General features: G+C 37.2%; 1 protein-coding gene across 4 annotated transcripts in view; it reads right to left on the bottom strand.

Moving 5' to 3' along the window:
- LOC124776558 overlaps nucleotides 1-7,219 on the bottom strand; it is a 191,890-nt gene extending 184,671 nt beyond the window's left edge. For all 4 annotated transcript variants that reach the window (XR_007015635.1, XM_047251596.1, XM_047251598.1 and 1 more), the window contains exon 1: nucleotides 7,084-7,219. The gene's annotated coding sequence lies outside the window, so the exon portion shown is untranslated. The remainder of the gene's footprint in view (nucleotides 1-7,083) is intronic.
- Between the last annotated feature and the right edge of the window lie 6,729 nt (nucleotides 7,220-13,948).

Raw genomic sequence — 13,948 nt, 5'->3', positions numbered from 1 at the left:
TGAAAGGAAAGAAGTTCGACACTTATACATTTCCACTGTTCATGCAGTACAACTGCTGCATTGGGCATGACATTTTGATGTATAACTTCTTTACTACTAATTTGATTCACAACACATTGTGCAGACAGTATCCACATATATCAGTGAATATGCCTTCAAAATTATTCCACTGTAAAACACAAAGTTCAGGAGATGTGACATCATAATCATTGAGACACGTGAAAAACTAGCTTTTGCTTAAAATGGAGTACAAATTATGCAAACTGCTTTCATCCAGAGTTCAATAAAGAGAGCATTTAGCGACTTTCAACAAACTGTAAACAAATTTCAAACTTTTTCTTGTTTGCTTGCTCAACGTCAAACATTTAACACATTAATCCATAATCAGAAGTTTGAAGCTGTTTACACTTAAAAAAATAATTCTTTACAGATTTGGGAGTTCAATTGTTAATATCTATGCCTCCAATGCAGATGAATTCAACAATGGAAGAATGTAATAGAAAGTACACTTGAAATTAGGATTGAAAATCAACTATATTAAAACGAAAAGTAGAAGAATTATATTCCTGAGTCTGAAACCATTCTTCTTCAGTTACCATTTCAATTGTGTTTATTTTGTAGAACGAATAACTCTTACTCCTCTTTAGCAACTGGTTTCAGATGTGAACGTTAAGAACTAATTATTCTTGTCTACAAGATAAACCTCATCAAAATAATACACATTAACAATGAATTTAAAGAATCAGTTATATACATTTTGTATTTAAGACAGGTAAACACAACTACTAGATGGACACAAAAAGAAATTAAACAGAAGAGTAAATTTAAATGACATGAAGGACATTTAATCAACTATACAAAGTTTTCAAAACATGCTTCCTGCATGTCTGAAATGGAAATAAGAGGTTAGTTTAGTTATTTGCATGTTCTATGGGTCATAATAATTGCGATCTCTTGCTACTGAGTGGACCAAGTCTGGTTTACGACTACAATACACTTCTTCAGTGAAAAATATGGCAACATGTTCATGCTATTTTTCTTTGCATAAAAAATTACACACACACACACACACACACACACACACACACACAAATTATGAAATCTTAATATTATGATTATAGTTTGGGTTTGAAATTTTATAATCTATTAAATCGTATAAGGGATCTTGTTAAATCGTGTAAGGGATCTAAGATTTTTACCTTACTCCTTTCTGTGCAACACTAATACCGGGTGAAGAACAATGGAAGTCATTTCTTCTTGTAGTATTATTTTTATAAGTGTTCCTGCTGTTTTCAAATTGTGATCACTGACAACAAACTTCATAACACAATGCACAAGGCTCTAGAAGATTGAACATATAGCAATAGAACATGTACTTTCAATGTGAAAGTCACCCAAAACCTTAGGTTGCTCAGTGAGCACTGGAGAGATGGGTACTGGTGCCTGCTATGAGAGACAGAAAAACAAATAGGGGAGATCAAGGAACACAGTAAAGTGTTAACTACTGACAATTAAATGAAAGTATGCTTTACACACACACACACACAGATGAACGAGTCATATGCTTTCCACGTAAATTATTTACAAGATTAAGACAGAAAAAGACCAAGATGATTACCCCATCAAACATTTGTAAATGACATTAAAATATGCACGAGCAATATGGATGCAAATAACTGACAGTGACAAGTCATGAGGGAGTCTAGAGAATCCACTTACAAAAGGAGTGTTGCCAAATACATGATGATGATGATGATGATGATACTGTCATCAACACAGTCAAAAGCCTTTGTTAATCCACAGGATACCCGGTGGCCAAAGTTTTTTAATGCCTTCTGCAATCTTGTATATTGTTAACTGAAACCCGATTAGTAAAATCAAACAGTAAATCTGTCAATATGTTACGCTTACATAAAACAACTACTCTAATGTGCAGAACTGTTATGAATTTTTTTGTTTAATAGGTAACAGTGATTGTGGCACTAATAATAAAATCATCATTTTTTCCACTTTCCTGTGTAAAAGATGCACAATTAGATATTTAAGCCTCTGCGAAGGCATCTTCCTGCAAACATGTTATACAAATTACTGTGTGCACTGCCAACTTGGGGAACACAGATTGAAACCTTCCAACCAAACCTAGACCTCAGGCCATGCTGTGTAATCACAATCATGGTTTAAGGAGGGAGGGGAGGGGGTGTCAGACACTATCACATTCTAACCTCTTTCTAATCGTTAATTATCCTACGTCCTATCCGGTTAAAATAATGTGAATTGTTACATCACAAAAACTTAGTTATTGCCTCGATTTCCTGTCTGATAGCTTCTGCCCTGTCTTCAGTCCCCTAACAAGTCTTCTGAAAGACACCCAAGTAGTCCTCATTAATACTCTGTAAGCCTTTATACAATTTGCACTTTATTTTAAATAAGATTCTTTGGAACTATGTTAACCATGTTGGCTGCTGGTTTTTAAGTGCCTTAGTGGAAGACGGCATAACACGCACAGCCAATGACCATCCTTCAAGTGTTGAAGAAATTATTCTACTGTAAGTAGTTTAGTGCACCCCCTCCTTTCCCTTCCCTTTCATATCTTGGTCCTCATCACTGCTTTCTTAAAACATACCATCTCATATTAAGATGAGTATATCATGACAATTCATTAGTAGCCCCTTACACATTGAAGCTATTCAGTAACAGGTCAATTACTTATTTCTGTGCCGGTAACTCCCTGTTTTACTGTAGTGTGCACATAAAGAGGACGGCTGTGGGGCTATGCACAGTGGGAAGTAGCAGTGTACCACATGATACTCCTTCCAATAATGTCATTCTGCTGCATCTTGGAAATGTCACATTCAGAGGAAAATTAAAAGCAGCAAGGTGATGCTTCACTGCTCTTTTTTCTGTATGATGTCACTATTCAAGTCCACATTTAGTATTACACTGACTTTTTTAAGGCTAATTTTAACACAGTTCTAATTTTTTCTCAGAAAGATAGTAAAATTAGGGTTAGCGTGATTCTTAAATAACTACCAACCCAAAAAATTTGACTCTAATTAATTCAGAATATTGCTCATGAAAAAAGCTCATAAGAACACTTGGTCGGATGAACTTTTATCTTACAGAATACTTGCAGAAGAAACTGGGCAATGTTTATCCCTGCAGCTGAAATTGGCCAATGTTTATTACCACAGAGGGAGTTTGTGTAATTCTTCATTTCTGAGCAAATCAAGAGTTCTAATTCAAAATTACTTTTAGTTTGTTACAATATTCACTGCAGTCCCCTGCTATGTTACGTGGCCTGCCTTTTTTCTTAACCACTGTATGAACTACTTACAAAATCTGAAGCAAGCAGGAAAACCTGACAACCACAATAAAAAAAAGGTTTACCTTTATTTTCCATGGTATGATAAACTATGTGATATAACAGGCCCTCCCACTACACTCTGATTAATAAACTTAACCAGCTTCCCCTGCCCAGGCTTGCACAATCTGATCAAACATATACAGACATTCATACATAATGGAGAAATGACCACTAGGTGTCACAACATGAGCACCTGTCAATACAAAAAAGGATTGGGAGGATTGTGTTGTCAGTAGAGAAGCAATAACAGCAAAATGGATCAATCAGGAGAGCACTGTGACTGGGAGCATGGGCTAGTCACTGAATGCCACTTGAGTAACAAATCCATCAGAAGCATTTCAACCCTTCTTGAGTTGTCCAAAGTGACTTTTGGTGATGTGACTGTGAAGTGAAGAGATGAAAAAACAACCACAACTAAAACAAGATCAGGCAGATCTTATGCACTGATGGATAAAGACCATGAAGCATTGCAAAGGGTGGTTGTACAAAATCACATGAATTCAGCTGAAGCAATCACTCAAGAGTTTCAAAGTGTTACCAGCATTTCGACTCACAGAAGGGACTTTAAACAAATGCACTACAATGGTCGAGCAGCACCTCTTAAGCCACACATTTCTGTAGTAAACACTTGAGATGGTGTAAAGAACAACACCACAGAACAACGGATGTCCGGAAACAAGTGATGAAACCTACAGCAATTCCATGGAAGGGTTTGGGTTTCGTGAATGCCTAGAGAACATGACCTGTCATCATGTGTAGTGCCAACAGTGAAGTACAGAAGAAATGGTAGAACTGTACGGATGTGTTTTTTATGGTTTCGGTGGCCCATTATCGCACTTAAGAAAACACCAATTTTCATAGACATGAAAACATTTTACAGTATTGTGTACTGCATAGAGTAGATGAACAATTCAGAAATGATGACTGCATAAGCGTGACAATACACCCTGACATAAAATAGTATTGTGAGGCAAAGGCTTGTGGACAATAACACTCCTGAAATGGACTGGAGAGCCCAGAGCCCAACCAGAACTAAATGGAACACCTCTGGAATGAATTAGAATGTCAATTTTGTTCCAGACCTCAAGCATCCCAACGCCACCACCTTCTCTGGCTTCACTTCTTGAGAATGAAAGGGCTGCCATTCCTCCACACATTCAAACCTCTCACTGAAAGTGTTGTCAGTAGAGTTCAAGCCACAATAAAGGCGAAGAGTGGACACACCTTATGTTACAGTCTGTTAACAGGTGTCTGTATACTTTTCTTAAGATAGTATCAAGCTGAATATAGGATTCAACAAACCCATTTGTGTAGCTTAAGCAATTGTTTATATGATAGATCTACTTTGTAAATATCAGTTGGTCTACTTATGTGTAGTGATATATGAGAGCAGGCATGTAGCTCAGTCTTGTTATCCTTTTGGAACACGGGTGTGACATGTTCACTTCTTACCACTGAACATTATTTTTAGTCTAATAATATGCAATTTGCCATGTTTATGTATGGAGGCATAACAACTGAGACAATAAGTCTGTGACTTCCGTTGCTTCTCAGCATGTTTTAATAAATGCAGCATTCACATCTGCGGCCAACCCCTGAAATTACTACAGGTGGAAAGCAAAAGGTACTTCTCAAACTATACAACAGGATTCCTACCAGTTCCATTAAGAGATGAAACATGTGAAGAATAACTGATAATATGACTCATGTTGTTAATAGTCAAGTTTGATCTTCATTGTCTCTTTGAAAGTGAAGAAAGGGGGGGGGGATTCTTACTTCTGCCTTGCAATAATTTCTTACAGGATTTTGTACGGTATTAGGTGGGCATCTAATGGTGTAAATGCAACATTGAATCTACTGCCTGTAAGACAAATTTTTGCTGTTGCTAATTTCAATTTTCATATAGTCAACAAACATCAATATACTTATCTTAGTGTCATCATAAGCTTCAACATGATAGATCATTCTCTAAGCCACGACATAAATTCGACTACCGAATCCTACTACAACATTAACAAAGTTTCGCATCCAGTACATTCACTACCGCGATACAAGCAATTCTACATTTTACTTTTATTGTCACTGTTATTGCAATTTTATATGCTTCGTAGAATCCATTACACACTGTGAAATATTCTAGCCACAGTTCATAATTTAATTTATGTGTCATGTGGAACTATCAACCTCCACTACTAGGTAAAGTCTTCCTTCAAACTTCTTGATGCATTAAAGTCTTAAGCCAAACACATCCACAGAACAGCTGCTGTCTTCTAGTGCAATGAACTCACCCTCCACATACTGCATCTCACTTTTTCTGAAAGTTAAATTAATTATTCACCTAAACAAGAGCTAAAGCAAAAACTATCTGAGGGTGAAATGGCTGCCTGTTTACCAATTTTACAGAATCTGTAAATTTCCCCATTCCTAAGTAATAGTTGCTGTTACTATGGCTGTTCAGGCCAATTTGCACATTTCTCCCAAAACATGTTACTTTCACTTTCTATCTCTATGTTCTCTCTCCCTTTCTTTCACGGTTTCAAGCTGACTGTAAACATTTCTAAATACTGCCATGAACAGAAAAACTTCCTTCAAACCACAATTCTGACACTTCAATGGTAGTGACAACACTTACTTACTTACTTACTTACTTACTTACTTACTACTATGTAATTACTGTATTCCTGTTCTCAGAGCGAAAGTCACATGATTCATTATCCATTCTCAACTGGTCTCTTGGCATCTGCATCAGCTATAATGGCCATGTCAATAATTAATCTTACTGTCACACTTAAAACATTGTTGCCACAATGGTCCCAGCATTAGAGACTACAGTGTTTACAAACACAGAACATATATTACATCAGTTTTTGACACTTTCTATCACAGCAGAACGGAAGTGTTTACGTTAGAAAGCAACAAATTAAATGAAAGCGCATTACCTACAATTAATCATTATTTCTAAATACAGGTCTACATGGAACATCAACAATAACACCACGCCAGTAAAAATAAACAAACCGAAAACAATTCTCTGAAACACAAAAATTGTCAATGTATCTAACGCCTATTCATAATTTGGAAAATTTACAAGAATTTGTACGATGTTCACCAAGACATCTGAGCTGTTGCATTCTACAGATTACAATTTCTGGACGAAGTTGTCGGTTACCAAGGTTTTAGAAGAATTATGAAAAACCAATCGGTGTACATCTTCATTCCTACATATTTCAATTTCGTATTCTCATCATCTCAGTTCAACTATAAATAAAATCTGTCGTCTCATCTCTCTCAATGAAGTCTCCCACAATTACCTTTGCTAATTATGCGTTCTCCTCCTTTCAGTACCATCTACGGGATATAATGCGAATCATATAGCGTGACTATACTTGCAGAAACAACAGACCCTAACATTCTTCAAGAATAACACAGATTTCCTGCTGATTGGCGACGAAGCTGTGGCTGGATACAGGTGCACTCCACACATCAAAACAAATGTTTCTTCAAAATGGTGCAATTGTAGAACAGCGTTCCACATATATTTAATGATAAATATTACAATAAGCACAACTTGTATACAACTACATATATTGCGAACAGCGACTCCAAATTATCTCGAGGCAAACGTTAAAACCACGACACGGCTTTCTACGCATTCAAACAATGATGGACTGTCACTTAAAACCACTGCCTGTGGGAACTCACAAATACATCAGACTTACAATATCAGTATCACGTACGCCAGTGAAACCATCTCCTTCAGCCCATGACTGCCACTTTAAAATTTTATATTTCTAAGTTTACTTGAATTATGTTACTCGACACTATCGTATTGACAACCGCAGCAACACAATTGCGTCTTTCTACTACACTCTCTGAGCTATTACCAACACAATGGTACTTAGTGATGAAACTCTTTGACCACGAGAACAACTCTCGTGTCCGAAGCGACCTCCAAAATTGAGGACTTAAGACCCGTCCACACGCAACGATCTGTCTGCGCAAATGTCTGCGCACATCACATCTGCGCAGACAGATCGTTGCGTGTGAACAGAAGATTTGCACCAACCTGAGGTGTTTGAAAACCTGGAAGTTGGAGTTGGAGGTTTGAGCGAAACCTCTCAAATCTGTCGGTTCAAACCACATCTGCGCAGACAAGTTGGAGCGTGTGGACAGGAGATCGTCGCAAATCTGGCGCGAAACAGCTGTTTGCTCGGTCTAGTGTTTGTATTTGTGTGCACAGGGCATTAAAATGGCTGATAAGCGTCAGTGTTCTCGAGAGTTTGTAAGTGAATTCATTGAAATATACAGAAACCACCCATGTTTGTGGAAGATTAAAAGTAAAGAATATAGTGACCGAGACAAAAAGACAGCAGCATACAATGCTCTATTTGAAAAATTGCGGGCAGTTGGCGCCTCGGCAAACAGAGAAACGGTAATAAAAAAATAATTTCGTTGCGAACTGGCGAAATTATTTGCGGATGGATGTCGAAACTTATAATTATCTCTTAAAGCATGTAACCCCTCATATTATGAGAAAAATACTTGTATGAGAAGGGAAATTTCTCCTCATGAACGCCTGGCAGTAACATTAAGATTCCTAGCAACAGGAAGGAGCTAAAATGATTTGGAATTTTCATCTGCAATATCGAAACAAGCATTGAGTGAAATAATACCCAACCCATGTGAAGCTATTTACGCTTTCCTGAAAGATGAGTTCATGAAGGCAAGTCAAGTAAATTAGTCTGTCAGCGAACTGTTTACCGAAAAGAGTTATCCAAAGTTCAGAAATCTAGAAGATCTGGTGTAGGAGAAGATCAAGTATACCAGCCAACGTTATGGTATTTTGATCTACTTGGCTTTCTTAGTGATCAAGAAACGCCAAGACCAAGCAGGAGTACAATTGAAGATGAAATTGGAGTGCCAATGTGCGAGGAAATGGAACACGAGGTTATGTAAAACAAAACAGGTTCGCCCTGCAACTCTCGCAGTAAATTTACGTGACAAAACTGCTTTCGCTTTAGCAGCCACTGTCTGCACCATTTTGACCGCTTTCTCTGTTTCCTGCGGTTGGTCTGAATGTTTTTTGCAACACAAGTTGCGAACACAGACCACAACAGAACTTCTTCCATTTCTATTTTTCAAAATAACTGAATTAAATTTTGACGTTTTCGGGGAGCGTAGTCGCTTGCCACTGATATTTCTTTTCTACACCGACAGATGGCGGGCGAGTAGTAGATTGGGGTTTGTGTCGTGTGAACACACCACATTTGCAGCGATCTTTTGCATGTACAGACATCTGCGCCGATGTCTGCGCAGACAGATCGTTGCGTGTGGACCGGGCTTTAGTCAAGAAGACAATAACACAAGGCTATCGTTTGTTGCATTAGAGTTTTGCCAGTAGCCCCCAAGGCCGAATCTTTAAACAATCTAACTCTCATGTGTAAAATAGCTCTCATTATCAAATAATGGATGAGTATAGCCTTGGTAATTTGCGATCCGTTCTCGGAAAAGGTAACTCTTCACGCTTCTCAGTTCTTATGACCTAATATCTTCTGAACTATGTGCCGCATAATGCTATACTTTTGCAAGTAAAATCAGTGCTGAAGTAATAAATTAAAACTGTGAAGTTACAGTACATATCTGCAACACCCTTATCTTCCCACCTGAGCGAAGCAACGTGGATAAAGTTTAATACAGGTAATGTAGCTTATACAATATTTCTCAAGATATTGGAAGAACTTTTCTCTGTTTCATATTGAGAGGAGGATTTTGGGACAAAGTGGCCTGCTGTTTTTCTAAGCACGCAGCAGTGTGGCAAAACACATCAATAAATATATTTTTTTTTTTTTGCCGCCGACCAGCGTCCAGGTGAATATGTCGACTGCATTGACAAGAGCCGCGCTGCACATTATTAGAACGAATACGCACAGAACACAGAAAGGGATGCAGAGGGCGGCCCTTTTGATCTGCATGAAGTCAAGCGTTGCGCTCAACGCCATATTGAAACTTAATAAACGCGAAACTATAGTTGCTTACTACTACGGCTCGAAAGAGGCATTCTCACGAAACGGAACCAATCTAAGCGACTAATGAAAACTATTATGCAAAGAAACGCAAACGAAACAAGTTGAGATTAATCTTTGGTTAAAAAAGTATCACATAAGCTTTTTAAATCATTATTATTCATACAATCGAACTGCGAACTATTACTGCTTTCATCTTCAAACGTCACTGAAACTATTTTGTTTTACAATTGTCGTTTTTCCTTCCAGCAAGTTTATTTTACTTCTTAATTTTTGTTTCCTGGAACTATGAGCTGATAAATGAACTTCACTTCCAACAGAAACACTGTTATGAGACACCATGCAGGAGTTTCAGTGTTTGTATCAGTGTTGGCATTTTCATCCCCGTTTTCAGCCTGAAAGAAATACATAGATATCAGTTTAAATGAAAATAGGCGTCTGCATTAATATTCAGTTTACACAAATGCTTTGAATTAGGCCTAGATCTATAAACTCACTCAAACATATGTCATATGAATCGTATTTATTTAATGACTGATGATTGATAAGTGTTGAGAAGAAACATTTGTCAAGTAATCTAACCTAAATATGAAACGATTCAGCTTTCTGGTTAGGTAAGTATCAGTGAAGAATGTCTTCATTTTCATCATTTTCTTCCAGCAACAAGTACAGCAATAAACCACAATCACTAACTGGAGAAATGTGCATCTGCTTACACAAATTGTTCACAACTGAACTGCTTTGTTCTAAATTCAAAAACAATTTCGACGTGTTAGCTACATTTATTATATATTTCTAACTTTACAGAACATCAAACAACTGTTTACTTAAAGGTAAGTCCATCAGCTGAATACACACTTAATAAAATAAACAAAATGTATACTCTTCCCTTTGGCTTCAAAAAGCAGCTGTTCACTCAATTTTAATATGGCAGATTTCACTTATGTGCACTAAATTTTGGGTACATGAAGTCCAACAGAATTTCTGTACTCTATACTCCGTATTCTGTGGAATAGGTTTATGTATGACTATTTGTAATAAAAGATTTAATACGAGTTTGAATACTAAAGTACTATGTTCTTGTAGTCTGCAAATAGCTTAGATGATCCGAAATTGTGCACTGCTCTGACTGCAATATACTGTAACAAAGTCGATTTCATTGATGAAGAATGAATGAAATTTAATTTGAGAGGAGCACTTATTTTATACAGAAATCCCTTTAATGCAGATGAAATTAATAATTAAATTTATTTTCATTATTGGAAAACTAACTGCAGTGTTTACCATCTACTGAAATATCTTCAAGAGAATATAAACGATAATACTACACAATATTATGAAGGGTTAAATATGGAAGTGAAATACTTTGACTTTGGTGAATTACTCTGGGTAATGAGAGTTATGAACTAGAAGAATTTAAAATACTAAGATTTTTTCTGTTCTGACCTTTCCAGATTGGAACAACCTACAACAAAATACTAAATTCAAACAATCCTAATGATCAGATTAAACTGTTTAAAAAGATCAAACATGAATTTACCTCGTTTTGTGCTGTTGCCATTCACCACACAGTCATTCAAGTTGTTAAGTGAAAACAACCTACAAGACTCTACTGGAACATGATGGCAGTCAGGGACATCGAGCTGTATCAGCTGTGCAGACTTCTGCATCCTCAGCAACACCAATGTTTCATCCGTTTGTGCTGATGGAGGATGTCCCACTTTTTCTACATATGTTCTTCATTGGCGCCATTTGACATTGACCCACAGCCAACCCAAATGGCAACACCACAGCACAGGCCTTCCCCTCATCATCGCCTGCTCACTCACTATCTGATGACAGTGTGCCATTCTGACTGGAGGAATGTGGTGTCAACAGCATTTTCAGTGACCACACCTGGTTCACCGTGCACTGCCAACAGCTACATGAAAGACAGCACTTTTAAATCTCCCCCCAGAGCTTGGTTCAGCATGCTCATTCTCCAGTTCTTCTTCTTCTCTTCAGGGCATAACAACTCTGTGTGAATCTTAGCTTTTTCAACAAATATCCCTCATTCTGACCTTGTCACCCCAGTTCACCAGCATCCTCTGCTCTGAGAAATTTCATATCTTCTTCCACATCATCTGTCCACCAATTTCATGGCCTTCCTCTCTGTTTTCTTCCAGTTGGTCTACATTCAAAAAAAATTTTAGTTGTTCATTTATATCCATCCTAAGGACATGTCCAAGCCAGATTATTCTCATATTCTTTATTGTCCTTACACTGCTAGTTCTTTGTATGAGGTGATCCAGCTCAGTGTTCGTTCTAGATTTCCAGACAGCATTGTTATCCTGAAGTTCTCTGCAGCTCTTGCACATAACCTTGCATTCAAATATCCTGAGTTGCTGCTCGTCAGTACTCGTTGGTGACCATGTTTCACAATTATAGGTTACTACTGGCCTGATCTTGGCCTAATAAATTTGAAGTTTACTCTCCAATGCATGTGGTCTCCAAAGGAGGGCGCTGCAGCTCTGGTTGGCTAAGGAAACTATTTGCACAACCGTAGTTCAGAGCTTTGCCACAGATACATTGTATCTATAGACTTATTAGCATTAGTACAGATGAAGGCAGTGTGGACTTAGCACAAGGACATAGCATGATGCTGGTAAACATCAGGCTCTACTAATATTCATAGACTCAGAGTGTATCAGCATTCAAAACTACTTGTTTCTATCAAGAAAATTACTTTCACTGAATGCAACTCAACATCACAGAAAAACCTACAGCTATACAAAGTTATGTATATCTCAAATATTAAGTCAAAAAAACTTATTCACCTGTTATCTTTTGTAGATGTCTAATTGTCTTTATTCGCAACCTATACTACTGACACATCAATTATTATAAAATTGGAAGAAGAAAGGATGGTACTGTAATCCTTCATAGGAGTATACTGTACAGGACTTGATTTTGTAAGCAAATGTTACAAGTGTTGAGAGTTTCTCAAGCTTTCGAGAATGAGCAAATTAAATTGTCATGTATCTTCAGTACATTAGAAGGCCAACGTCTGCGCAAGAATTGAACAGTATCAAACTCACAGATATAAATGTAATAACAATACATAACAAAATTTCAAGTAACGCTTTATTGCTATGGTACAAGGTTTGAAATCAGATAATGAAATCTTCTAAAAATAAAAAAGTGAAGCCGAAAAGATAAGACTTTCATATTATAAAACGTCATGCTCAAAACACAATTAAAGAGGGGCTCTTCAAAATGGAATGCTTACAAAACACTTGTGCATCCCATTTTTGAATATAACATATGTGATATCCACAACAAATATTTCTGATGGGGGGATATCGAATGTTTGCAAAGAAGGACAACATAATTGACAATTGGTTGGTTTACCCTGTTGAAGAGAATCGCCAAGCTGCTGGAAAATATGAAATGCAGATGCTTGAAGAAAGACAGCTATTATCGAACAAAAGCCTACTTACAATGCTTCAATAAACAATATTAAGAATCTAAGGTATCCTTTAGGCTTCTGTGTATCCCCATAGAGACAGGATAAACAAGATTAGACTAGTTACCATACACACAAGGGTTTTTATGCCGCAATTCTTTTCGTTCTCCATACATAAGTGGACGAAGATATAGTGAGCTACTGTTTTACTTTTCTGCTGGTACTGCTACCACAGTTTAGAATCACAATACCTAGAGAGCAATGGGTTTAGAATAAACGGAGAAGGCCCTATTATTTGTTCACTCTAAGAAGAGTTACGGCACTGTAGATATTGGGAAAAGGTATTCTGACTTGCCATAGTCAGTTCTGATAGCTTTCTCGGCACAGAAAACCTAGTCAGTCATAGTTAGCAGACAACACTGTGTTCTTTGCGTCTATATACTCGGAAACAAAAACAGGCATAACACATGGAATTAAAGATCACTGAAATATTACATGCATTTGATTTGAAAAGGATTAAATTTGTTGAGATGCCCAGTGAGAAACCTTTCACGCCCAGTATTGAAATATGAGTTTTGTACTGGTTGAAGAAAAAATTGAATATCAGACCAAAGGTTTTGTACACCACAAATGGCATATTATTAGAGAAAATTAAGTTGACACTCGGTGCTGTGGCTGATGGGAGCGATTGTAAATGGTAAATGCCTATATACAAGATCTGCCATCAGCAATTGCACCGAGTGTCAACTTAGTTTGCACATGATGCATGGAGGTATAACAAGGGAATGACTCTACAGAGTTATATAACACCATGGCCGTGGGTATTTGAGGCTGTAGTTGTGCAGCTGACAGCACTGTAGATTTTAAAATCAGTGGGCTGGCTCAGATGGGCTGAGATTACACTTTACTTGCTAAGTTCAGATGTTATGATAGTTATTCTAAATTTGTAGTCTTTTTGTTGTAGATATGATTCCAATTATTTATGAAGTAACTTCAAAAAGCTTAAGTCTCTTATCAATATGCTGACTTCTTGTTAGCAAGTCTCTTATCAATATGCTGACTTCTTGTTAGTGATGCACACTTTATTCTTATTTTGTCGCAATGGTTGAAAACCTT

This window comes from Schistocerca piceifrons, chromosome 2 (assembly GCF_021461385.2).
Source record: "Schistocerca piceifrons isolate TAMUIC-IGC-003096 chromosome 2, iqSchPice1.1, whole genome shotgun sequence".
Taxonomy (NCBI): Eukaryota; Metazoa; Arthropoda; class Insecta; order Orthoptera; family Acrididae; genus Schistocerca; species Schistocerca piceifrons.
Note: the sequence above shows the minus strand (reverse complement) of the source record. Positions and strands in the feature narration are given on the sequence as shown.